This window comes from Pristiophorus japonicus, unplaced genomic scaffold (assembly GCF_044704955.1).
Source record: "Pristiophorus japonicus isolate sPriJap1 unplaced genomic scaffold, sPriJap1.hap1 HAP1_SCAFFOLD_317, whole genome shotgun sequence".
Lineage (NCBI taxonomy): Eukaryota > Metazoa > Chordata > Chondrichthyes > Pristiophoridae > Pristiophorus > Pristiophorus japonicus.
This window is the reverse complement of record NW_027252966.1, coordinates 185,824-196,944: the sequence shown is the minus strand read 5'-3', so window position 1 is coordinate 196,944 and position 11,121 is coordinate 185,824.

Genomic DNA, 11,121 nt, shown 5'->3' with positions numbered 1-11,121 from the left:
CCGAGGGGACCCGCCTCTAGATGTTTCGCCTTGTTCCGCGCTTTCTTTCCGATCGGACGCTCTCCCTCCCCCCCGCCAGAGGCCCTGAAAACAAAGGCCCCCGACGATGCCCGCGCACCTACGGCTCCCGGCACGCGGACGCAACTAGGGGGAGGGGTGGAGGCGGCGGCAGCCTTGGCCGCCTTCGGTGGTTTGGCGGCCTTGTAGGCGGGGCAGTTCTTGCAAATGTGCCCCACCTCTCTGCAGGCATGGCACCGCACGCCGTCTGACGTCCAGAAGACGCGGTAGGCAGTCCCCTCGTGCACCACATTAAAACTACCCTCCGTCGTCTCCTCCCGCGCCAGCCGGACAAAGAGCTGGCGGCGGAAGGAGAACACGTGGCGCAGGCTGCTCTCCCTGAGGCCGAGCGGTATGGGGTTGATCCCTGACCTTACCTCCCCCAGTTGGTGTAGGTGAGGGAGGAGGAGCTCAGCGGGAACAAAGGGCGGGACGTTAGATATGATGACCCTCTGCGCGGTGGCCTCGAGAGGATCCACCGGCAGGAACGTCCCGCCCACCGTGAGCCCCTTTACGAGGGCCAGGGACACCGCCCGCTCCGACCCCAGGAAGAACACGGCCTTCCCAGACATCTTGGAGGCTGCGACAATGGCCGAGGGGCCGACTACTTGTTATAAGTCTAAATAGTGGCAGGGCAGCAGGAGGCACCGTGGATGTGGACGCCGCCTGCGCGTATGTCTTTGCTGACCCTGCCACCGGCGTGGATAGGGTCGCCATCACGGGGTCCCTTTAAGGGCTACACCCACCCCAAAGTCACAGGCCTTAATGATCTTTAATTGGCCTCGTTGGTGTTTTGAGCAGAGGGAGCTCTTAATGGGGCACACCTCTCCCCTAGTTAACGAATGGGGAGGGGCCTTGCTCCCTCTACTCAGTTGTCTTAATTAACTTTAATTTAAGGAGGAAAGGGGCTCTCAGAGAGAGAGGGGAGTGACAGAGAGGGGGGGTGGGAAAGAGGGAAGCTGCGAGGGCAGGTCTCCCCTCACAGCGATGGATGGGTGTTTTTCTGGGGTGCACTCCCCAGATGATGGAAAAAAACAAGACACAGTCCTTGTAGATGGTCTTCGGGTGGGGGGAGAAGATGTCTTCACCTGGGGTAGCTGGAGCCACCTAGGCACACACTCCCAACGATGTTAAATAGGGTGAGCAAGACCCCCCACACACACACACACACCCCGCGATGTTCCGGCCCTCTAGTAAGTCTTCTTTTCTCCCCCCACCGATACAACAAAGTCTTTCGGGGAATGCACCAAAACACACCCACCTGTCGAAGATTGTAGAAATGGCTCTCCCTCCTTCCACACTGGATGGTGTTTTCTCAGGTTGTTGTTCTTTTCACCCTCTCCAACTCTCTGTAGTAGTAATAAGTTGATAAATTTTCTGCTCTCCTCCTCTCCCTCTGGATGTTGAATTGTCGTAAGCCAGCTCCTTCCTCCTCTTCCTGGGCTGGTCTCAGGGTTCACTCTAGGCCTTCCAGGCAGGAGCAAAGCAGGGAGCTCCTTCTCTCACAGCAGCACAGCTCCAACTGAATAGGCCACGCCTCCAAAGGTCCACCATTGGTCCACAGATTCTCTGAACGTAGCAGGTTAGGTGGATAAGGTGGTTAAGAAGGCATACGGAATACTTGCCTTTATTGGCCGAGGCATAGAATACAAGAGCAGGGAGGTTATGCTTGCACTGTACAAAACTCTGGTTAGGCCACAGCTGGAGTACTGCGTGCAGTTCTGGTCACCACATTACAGGAAAGATGTGATTGCACCAGAGAGGGTGGTACAGAGGAGATTACCAGAATGTTGCCTGGACTGGAGAGTTTTGGCTGAGGAAAGATTGTTTTCCTTGGAACAGAGGAGGCAGAGGGGATACCTTATTGAGGTGTATAAAATTATGAGGGGCCTGGATAGAGTGGATAGGAAGGACCTGTTTCCCTTAGCAGAGGGATAAAGTAAGTGGGAGGTTTAGAGGGGAAATTTCTTCACCCAGAGGGTGGTGGAGTCTCTGCCTGAAAGGGTGGCAGAGGCAGAAACCCTCACATTTAAAAAATACTTGGATGTGCACGTAGTGCCGTACTGGAAAGTGGGATTAGGCTGGGTGGCTCTAGGTCGGCCGGTGCAGACACGATGGGCCGAAATGGCCTCCTTCCGTGCTGTAAATTTCTATGAAACTCAAAACCTCCACCGCTTCGGACCAGGGCAGCAGGCACATGGGAACACCACCACCTCCACGTTCCCCTCCAAGTCACACACCGTCCCGACTTGGAAATATATCGGCTGTTCCTTCATCGTCGTCAGGGAGGGAGTTCCACAATTTTGACCAAACAGCACTGTGGGAGCGCCTTCACCACACGGACTGCAGCGGTTCAACACCACCTATGGAGTGGAGGGTAGCCAAATGTAACCCCACTTTTTAAAAAAGGAGGGAGAGAGAAAACACGGAATTATAGACCAGTCAGCCTGACATCGGTAGTGGGTAAAATGATGGAATCAATTATTAAGGATGTCATAGCAGTGCATTTGGAAAGAGGTGACATGATAGGTCCAAGTCAGCATGGATTTGTGAAAGGGAAATCATGCTTGACAAATCTTCTGGAATTTTTTGAGGATGTTTCCAGTAGAGTGGATAAGTGGTATATTTGGACTTTCAGAAGGCGTTCGACAAGGTCCCACACAAGAGATTGATGTGCAAAGTTAGAGCACATGGGATTGGGGGTAGTGTGCTGACATGGATTTGAGAACTGGTTATCAGACAGGAAGCAAAGAGTAGGAGTAAATGGGTACTTTTCAGAATGACAGGCAGTGTCTAGTGGGGTACCGCAAGGTTCTGTGCTGGGGCCCCAGCTGTTTACACTGTACATTAATGATTTAGATGAGGGGATTAAATGTAGTATCTCCAAATTTGCGGATGACACTAAGTTGAGTGGCAGTGTGAGCTGCGAGGAGGATGCTGTGAGGCTGCAGAGCGACTTGGATAGTTAGGTGAGTGGGCAAATGCATGGCAGATGAAGTATAATGTGGATAAATGTGAGGTTATCCACTTTGGTGGTAAAAACAGAGAGACAGACTATTATCTGAATGGTGACAGATTAGGAAAAGGGAAGGTGCAACGAGACCTGGGTGTCATGGTACATCAGTCATTGAAGGTTGGCATGCAGGTACAGCAGGCGGTTAAGAAAGCAAATGGCATGTTGGCCTTCATAGCAAGGGGATTTGAGTACAGGGGCAGGGAGGTGTTGCTACAGTTGTACAGGGCATTGGTGAGGCCACACCTGGAGTATTGTGTACAGTTTTGGTCTCCTAACCTGAGGAAGGACATTCTTGCTATTGAGGGAGTGCAGCGAAGGTTCACCAGACTGATTCCCGGGATGGCGGGACTGACCTATCAAGAAAGACTGGATCAACTGGGCTTGTATTCACTGGAGTTCAGAAGAATGAGAGGGGACCTCATAGAAACATTTAAAATTCTGACGGGGTTAGACAGGTTAGATGCAGGAAGAATGTTCCCAATGTTGGGGAAGTCCAGAACCAGAGGTCACAGTCTAAGGATAAGGGGTAAGCCATTTAGGACCGAGATGCGGAGGAACTTCTTCACCCAGAGAGTGGTGAACCTGTGGAATTCTCTACCACAGAAAGTTGTTGAGGCCAATTCACTAAATATATTCAAAAAGGAGTTAGATGAGGTCCTTACTACTAGGGGGATCAAGGGGTATGGCGAGAAAGCAGGAATGGGGTACTGAAGTTGAATGTTCAGCCATGAACTCATTGAATGGCGGTGCAGGCTAGAAGGGCCGAATGACCTACTCCTGCACCTATTTTTTATGTTTCTATGTTTCTCAAGGGACAATTAGAGATGGGCCAAAGATACTGACAGCCGTGTTTAGAGGGAACGTGGAGGTCCAGCAGACTATGGAGCAGCAGGTCTGACAGAGTGCCCCAGGCAAAAGACCTGACCTTCAAATAGAACTCAGTTTGTGTTCTGATTGCTGCCAACATTGACTCTTCCCATTGGTGGAAGGGTCAGGAACCAGAGGACACAGATTTAAGGCGACTGGCAAAAGAACTAAAGGCGACACGAGGAAAATCTATTTCACGCAGCGAGTGGTTAGGATCTGGAATGTGCTGCCTGAGAGGGTGATGGAGGCAGACTCAATCGTGGCTTTCAAAAGGGAGTTGGATAAATACCTGCAGGAATAGAATTTGCTGGGCTATGGGGAAAGGGCGGGGGAGTGGGACTGGCTGAGGGGATCTTGCAGAGAGCCGGCACGGGCCAAATGGCCGCCTTCTGTGCTGGAACTGTTCTATGATTGCTCTGCAGAATAACATATAGTCATCATAAAGGCTGCAAAAAGTTCAGATTACCACTTAACCAATCTCTGATTAATTCAGTCACAAGGAATGCTGACCTGGGAGGAAATAACTCAATGTTTTGTCATGTCCGCCAATTCTAACGCTGTTGCCCAGCCTCCCATACACCTGAGCTCATCCAAAACTCGGCAACCCGTGTCCTAACTCGTACCCAGTCCCACTCACCCATCACCCCCTGTGCTCACTGCCCCGTGTCCTAACTCACACCCTGTGCTCACTGCCCCGTGTCCTAACTCGCACCGAGTCCTGCTCACACATCACCCCCTGTGCTTGCTGCCCCGTGTCCGAACTCGCACCGAGTCCCGCTCACCCATCACCCACTGCCCCGTGTCCTAACTTGCACCGAGTCCCGCTCACCCATCACCCCCTGTGCTCGCTGCCCCGTGTCCTAACTCGCACCGAGTCCCGCTCACCCATCACCCCATGTTCTAACTCACACCCAGTCCCGCTCACCCATCACCCCCTGTGCTCACTGCCCCGTGTCCTAACTCGCACCGAGTCCTGCTCACCCATCACCCCCTGTGGTCGCTGCCCCATGTCCTAACTTGCATCGAGTCCCGCTCACCCATCACCCCCTGTGGTCGCTGCCCCATGTCCTAACTCGCACCGAGTCCCGCTCACCCATCACCCCCTGTGGTCGCTGCCCCATGTCCTAACTTGCATCGAGTCCCGCTCACCAATCACCCACTGTGCTCACTGCCCCGTGTCCTAACTCGCACCAAGTCCCGCTCACCCATCACCCCCTGTGCTCACTGCCCCGTGTCCTAACTCGCACCAAGTCCCGCTCACCCATCACCCCCTGTGCTCACTGACCTACATTGGCTCTCGCAACGCCTCGATTTAAAAATTCTCACCCTTGTTTACAAATCCCTGCATGACCTTGCCTCTCCCTATCTCTCTAATCTCCTCCAGCCCCACAACACCTCCCCGCCCCCCCCCCCCCCACAACCGCGATGTCTGCACTCCTCAAATTCTGGACTTTTGAGTATCCCTGATTTTCATCGCTCTACCATTGGTGGCCGTGCCTTCAGCTGCCTGGGGCCCCAAGCTCTGGAACTCCCTCCCTAAACCTCTCCGCCTCTCTCCTTTAAGACGCTCCTTAAAACCTACCTCTTCGACCGAGCTTTTCGCCACCTAATATCTCATGATGTGGCTCGTTGTCAAATTGGGTCTGATTACACTCCTGTGAAGCACCTCGGGATGTTGTACGATGTTAAAGGCACTATATAAATGCAAGTTGTTGACTTCAGGGCATCCCAAATTGTTTCACAGCTGAATTACTTTTGAAGTGCAGTCACTGTTTTTCAAACGTCAAGACAAAGGTTTGTTTGGGTGCATGGTTATACTTGCACGCGATGCCCCAGGACAGTGCTGAGGGAGCGCCGCACTGTCGGAGGGGCAGTACTGAGGGAGCGCCGCACTGTCGGAGGGGCAGTACTGAGGGAGCGCCGCACTGTCGGAGGGGCAGTACTGAGGGAGCGCCGCACTGTCGGAGGGGCAGTACTGAGGGAGTGTCGGAGGGGCAGTACTGAGGGAGCGCCGCACTGTCGGAGGGGCAGTACTGAGGGAGCGCCGCACTGTCGGAGGGGCAGTACTGAGGGAGCGCCGCACTGTCGGAGTGGGGTGTGACCATTCTTGCAAAGAATATACAAAGAGAAAAGCTCAACAACCGTTGATTGAGAATGTTTCTGGTGAAAGTACTGTACTGGTGGCCGAACGTGGGTGTGCTTGTCCAGAGTAAGATCACACGCTTGCCAAACAGCTTTACTGGGACATGTTGGGGAACATGTAATGAATAGACGGTGAAACCACATTGTGATGAATGGGCGTTTATTTACAACAGCGCGATGTACCACAACCATACTGTGCACGTTAACCGGACAGAGTCGTCAAGGCTGTGACCGCCATCTTAAAGCAGCCCATTAACACACACAAGGAACAGGTTTCTCAGTAGTCACATGATTGTTGCAGCTCCCCGACTTCACCCTGAGGTCCCACGGCAGGAATGAAACAAGCAGGTTCGGCAAGAAAACACAACACGCAAAAAACACAAGAATTCCAGTTTTCTGATTGTTAAAACAATATCTCAAAGTAAATAAGTTACATTTAAATAAAGTGCATTTTGTGTCAGCTCTCGTTAAAACTGATACTTTAAAAAAAAAACTTTTATGAGGAAAGTTTGTTCCCCGATCCTTGATTCATGATTTCAGTGTTCCTGCATCAGTAGTTCTGCACATGACAATGTCTTCTCTCCCTTAAAACACTTAAGATAGGAATTTTTTAAAAAAACTTTTGAATTCTCGGCAATGGAGACACTCAGAATTCTTGCACTCCCAGAATCGTTTCACTTGATAATTTATAGAGGCACTGGAGAGGGTGCGGAGAAGATTTACAAGGATGATAGCAGAAATGCGAGGGTGTACACATCAGGAAAGGATGAACAGGCTGGGTCTCTTTTCTCTTGGAAACAGAAGGCTGAGGGGTGAGCTAATAGAGGTCTGTAAAATGATGAAAGGTTTCACTTGATCATTTATTCTGGATTAGATTGCACCAGTGTGTTCCTTTGAGTTCAGCAGCTCAATACAAGGGGTCCCCAGCACGAGCTGACCAACAGCCTCACTCACGTTTAACCCTCAGCTGGCTTTCTATCCGTCCTACTTCTGTAGACTGGGCACCTGTGTACTGTCTCGCTAGAGATGGTATTCAAGGTAAGGGAGGTGTGGTGTGCCCGTGTGCTGGGATGGCAAGTCGTCACCACAGTGCCATGGTCGATCCCCAGCCCCCTCTCCCGAATGTGCTGCCTCCTGCTTCCAGACACCAGTGCCCCTCCTGTACACTGCTGGCCTTCCTGTGCGAGCTTAAATAATGGACATTAGCCATACTTTCCCTGCAAGAGGCTCACACGTAGGATACACAGCACAGAAACAGTCCGTGCCGGTGTTTATGCTCCACTCAAGCCTCCTCCTGTCTTTCCTCCTCTAATTCTATCAGCTTAACCCTCGATTCCCTTCTCCCCCATATACTTGTCCAGCCTCCCCTTAAATGCATCGATACTATTCACCTCAACCTCTCCCTGTGGCAGCGAGTTCCACATTCTCACCCCTCTCTGGGTAAAGAAGTTTCTCCTGAATTCTCCATTGGATTTCTGGGTGACTATCTTATATTGATGGCCTCTAGTTATGCTCTTCCCCACAAGTGGAAACATTCTCTCTGTATCCACCTTCCATCATTTTAAATACCTCTATTAGGTCACCCCTCAGCGTTTGTTTTTCAAGAGAAAAGAGACCCAGCCTGTTCATCCTTTCCTGATATGTAACCCTCGCATTTCTGGTATCACCCTTGTAAATCTTCTCTGCTCCCTCTCTATATCCTTTCTATAATATGGCGACCAGAATTCACCCCAGTCTTTCTAGCCGCTGCCCCTCCCACTCTCCTGAGATTGAAAAGCTGAAACAACAAGAAATGAAGGGAGGGGGAGAGTTAACATCTCAGAACTTTCCAACGATCTGAAACGTTGCGTCTCTTGTCGGCACTGTCCAACCGATTGTCTCTTCCCAAACTTTACCAGTGATTGGATTACTTGACTTGTACGGACCATTATTCCCAATAAAAACAGAAGTTGTAATGTGGCATTTAATTTGTTAGGCTGTTATTCTATTGTAAAGCTTTCATCTCATAATAATTTGACCAAGAGGTGGTTAGGCAATGCTTTCCCCTATTCCCAGGGGTCGGATATTGTCGTAAACCCATCACGGCTTGTGCACGAGAGATTCAGGGACCCGAGCTACATCACAAACCTCCCCGAGATAAGTCAGTGGGGAACGGTAGCACAGTGGTGATGTTACTGGACCAATAATCCAGGGCCTGGACTGATGATCCAGAGACATGAGTTCAAATCCCACAGCAGCTGGGGAATTTAAATTCAATTAACTAAATAAAATCTGCCCCCTTACCCGGTCTGGCCTATATGTGACTCCAGACCCACAGCAATGTGGTTTGATTCTTAACTGCCCCTCTGGAATGGCCTAGCGAGACACTCAGTTGTACCAAACCGCTATAAAGAACAGCAGTTCAAGGCGGCGGCTCACCACCACCTTCGAGGGCAATCGGGATGGGCAATAAATGCCGGCCTTGCCCACGTCCAATGAATAAAATTAAAAATACTCCCCTAGATAGGTCAGCTGGTTGATCCCAATGAGAAATCGGGAACAATCGGTGGTCTGTGCCCAATGAGCCCACCTCAGACTGGCCGACTGTTCTCCACATCGCTAGATTAGGGAGGGCAAAAGCTGGCTAGACTTCCTCTCACCACCCCATCTCCTTGAAGCTCAATGGCTGCGTTGTCCCTCAACAGTCAAACTGCCTGCCCACACCCATGTCAGCCCTGGCCACGCGCCCAAAGTACGGGAGGGGAACCCAGCCCCCTGGAATCGTATCCACGGCAAGGCTCGGGGAGAGGAGAGAATCTCAAAGCAAGGGAACTTTACACTCTAACTTTTTACAATGTGTTACTGTTTGGCACAGATAGTCGATCAGGAGGGGCCGAATGACCGACTCCTGCTCCTATTTCCTATGTTCTTGAAGCAGGTGGAGCACAAGTGATCTCCAGTGCCCCTGGGTGGAGTTGGTGGGGAGGGAGGTAGGAGGTGGGATAAGGCCAGGGCTCCGGGTCCCGATACCCACGCTGGAAAGTGCAAGCACATGTGGTTAGCTGAGCTACATCACAAACCTCCCCGAGATAAGTCAGTGGGGAACGGTAGCACAGTGGTGATGTTACTGCAATCTCCCACCCCCTACCACGTTCAACCAGCTTGCCAACTCCCTCACTCGGAAGGATGGACACTTGGGAAATGTATCCGAGAGTGGCGGACAGGTTTTTGGAACAGATTCTTTGGGGGAGGGGAAGAGAAAGTGGAATACCGAAGGGTTAAAAGAACATTGAATGATGAGAAGCAACCTTATGTCAGGAGGACACACCGCACTGTTGCATCCCAATGCATAGCATGTCGCTCCTTGAGTAGGCCAACGCTCGGATTGAGTGACTGCACGCGTGGGCGGACGTGCGAGCAGAAACTGCACTGCGGCTCAGTCTAGCAACTCTTTGAGAAGTGCAATTAACTTAAAAAAGCTGAGTATCAAGTGAAGAATGTACGTTAAACAGCAGCAGCAGAAACACAGCGCACGATTTAATACCCTGGGTCAGTGTAGCTCTAGAGTATTCGGGGGTGAAGAATGGTGTTCAATTCCATGCCAGGCTGGTCCTTGGCTGCCCAGGAGAGTCCGGGAAGAAATGTACACATGTGCCACGCCTGAATCTGGATGATTCGGAGTGAGGACACTGCTGCTGATGGCAGGTCCCTACAAATCCACTGATGTGCCCAGCTCCCTGGGCAGGAGGCATTAGCCAGTGGAGTGCACACAGCAGGAGTTCCAGGTCCATGGGGGAATGGGGACGGTGCATTTAACATATTTGCATTGCTCAGAAGCGACGAGTGATTCCCCCCCCCCCCCCACCCCCGGTTACTTATGTAAACGGTGCATTAATAATACACAGACATTGGCAGAACAGTAACCGCGATCGACTGCCACCCAATCGGCAAGAGGCCGCCAGTGCAGCATCAGGCAAACCTGCAGCTGCTTTACACAGTCAGGACTGCGAGCAATTCCTGGCTATTGCGATTGGGCAGCGCCCAGTGATGGCCTCAATGGGCTCGCTTGCAATGTTGCTCGTGGAGCAGAGTTTGCGGGGTAGGCGGGGGCATCCTACAGATTTCGCTGCTTGTAACGCCTCTCACCAGCAGCGTTCCAGGCATTAAATGCAGGGATAACAGGGCGAGTGGCAGCTGGCACAGAACCCTCTTTGCGATGGGGTGGCAAAGTAAACAGTCGAAACACAGAGAGTCAGGTAAACCTGGCAGCTAAGGTGTACAGCAGTTTGCAAAGCATTGCACCACCAGTGAATGATATAACTGGGGAGGGAGCTTATCTCTAAGCAGTCGCACAACACAGAAATTCACAGATCAATTGCTGCCTGGATCCACTCTGTCCAATTGTAATAATGGAGCCCTACTCTCCTCCCCAGCTCCTCCACTCTCCTCCCCAGCTCCTCCACTCTCCCCTCCCCAGCTCCTCCACTCTCCCCTCCCCAGCTCCTCCACTCTCCCCTCCCCAGCTCCTCCACTCTCCCCTCCCCAGCTCCTCCACTCTCCCCTCCCCAGCTCCTCCACTCTCCCCTCCCCAGCTCCCCCACTCTCCCCTCCCCAGCACAAACTGTGGCAGCTCGCTGGCGACTGAACTCTGCCTCTCGCGTGCAATCGATAAAGAATCAGGTGTGAACGTGGCAAACCTCAAATAACGCCACAAAAAAAACCCACACACTGCAAGTACAGAAAATAATCATTAAAGAGGCGAGTGGAATGTTGGCCTTTAGAGGGGAGCTGGAATACAAAGGGGAGGAAGTTAGACGACAGTTTGTATGAAGCTCCAGAGTAACTGCGTTCAGTTCTCGGGGGGTGGAGGGGGTATATTGCCCTCGGAGGGGGAGTGGCACAGATTCACCAGACTGATACCGGGGCTGAAAGGGTTAAATGAGGAGGGACAGGTCACACAGACTGGGCCTGTGCTCCCTTGAGTGTAGAAGGTTAAGGGGCGATCTAATCGAGGATTATAAGATAACTAAAGGATTTGATAGGGTAGAGAGAGAGAGAGA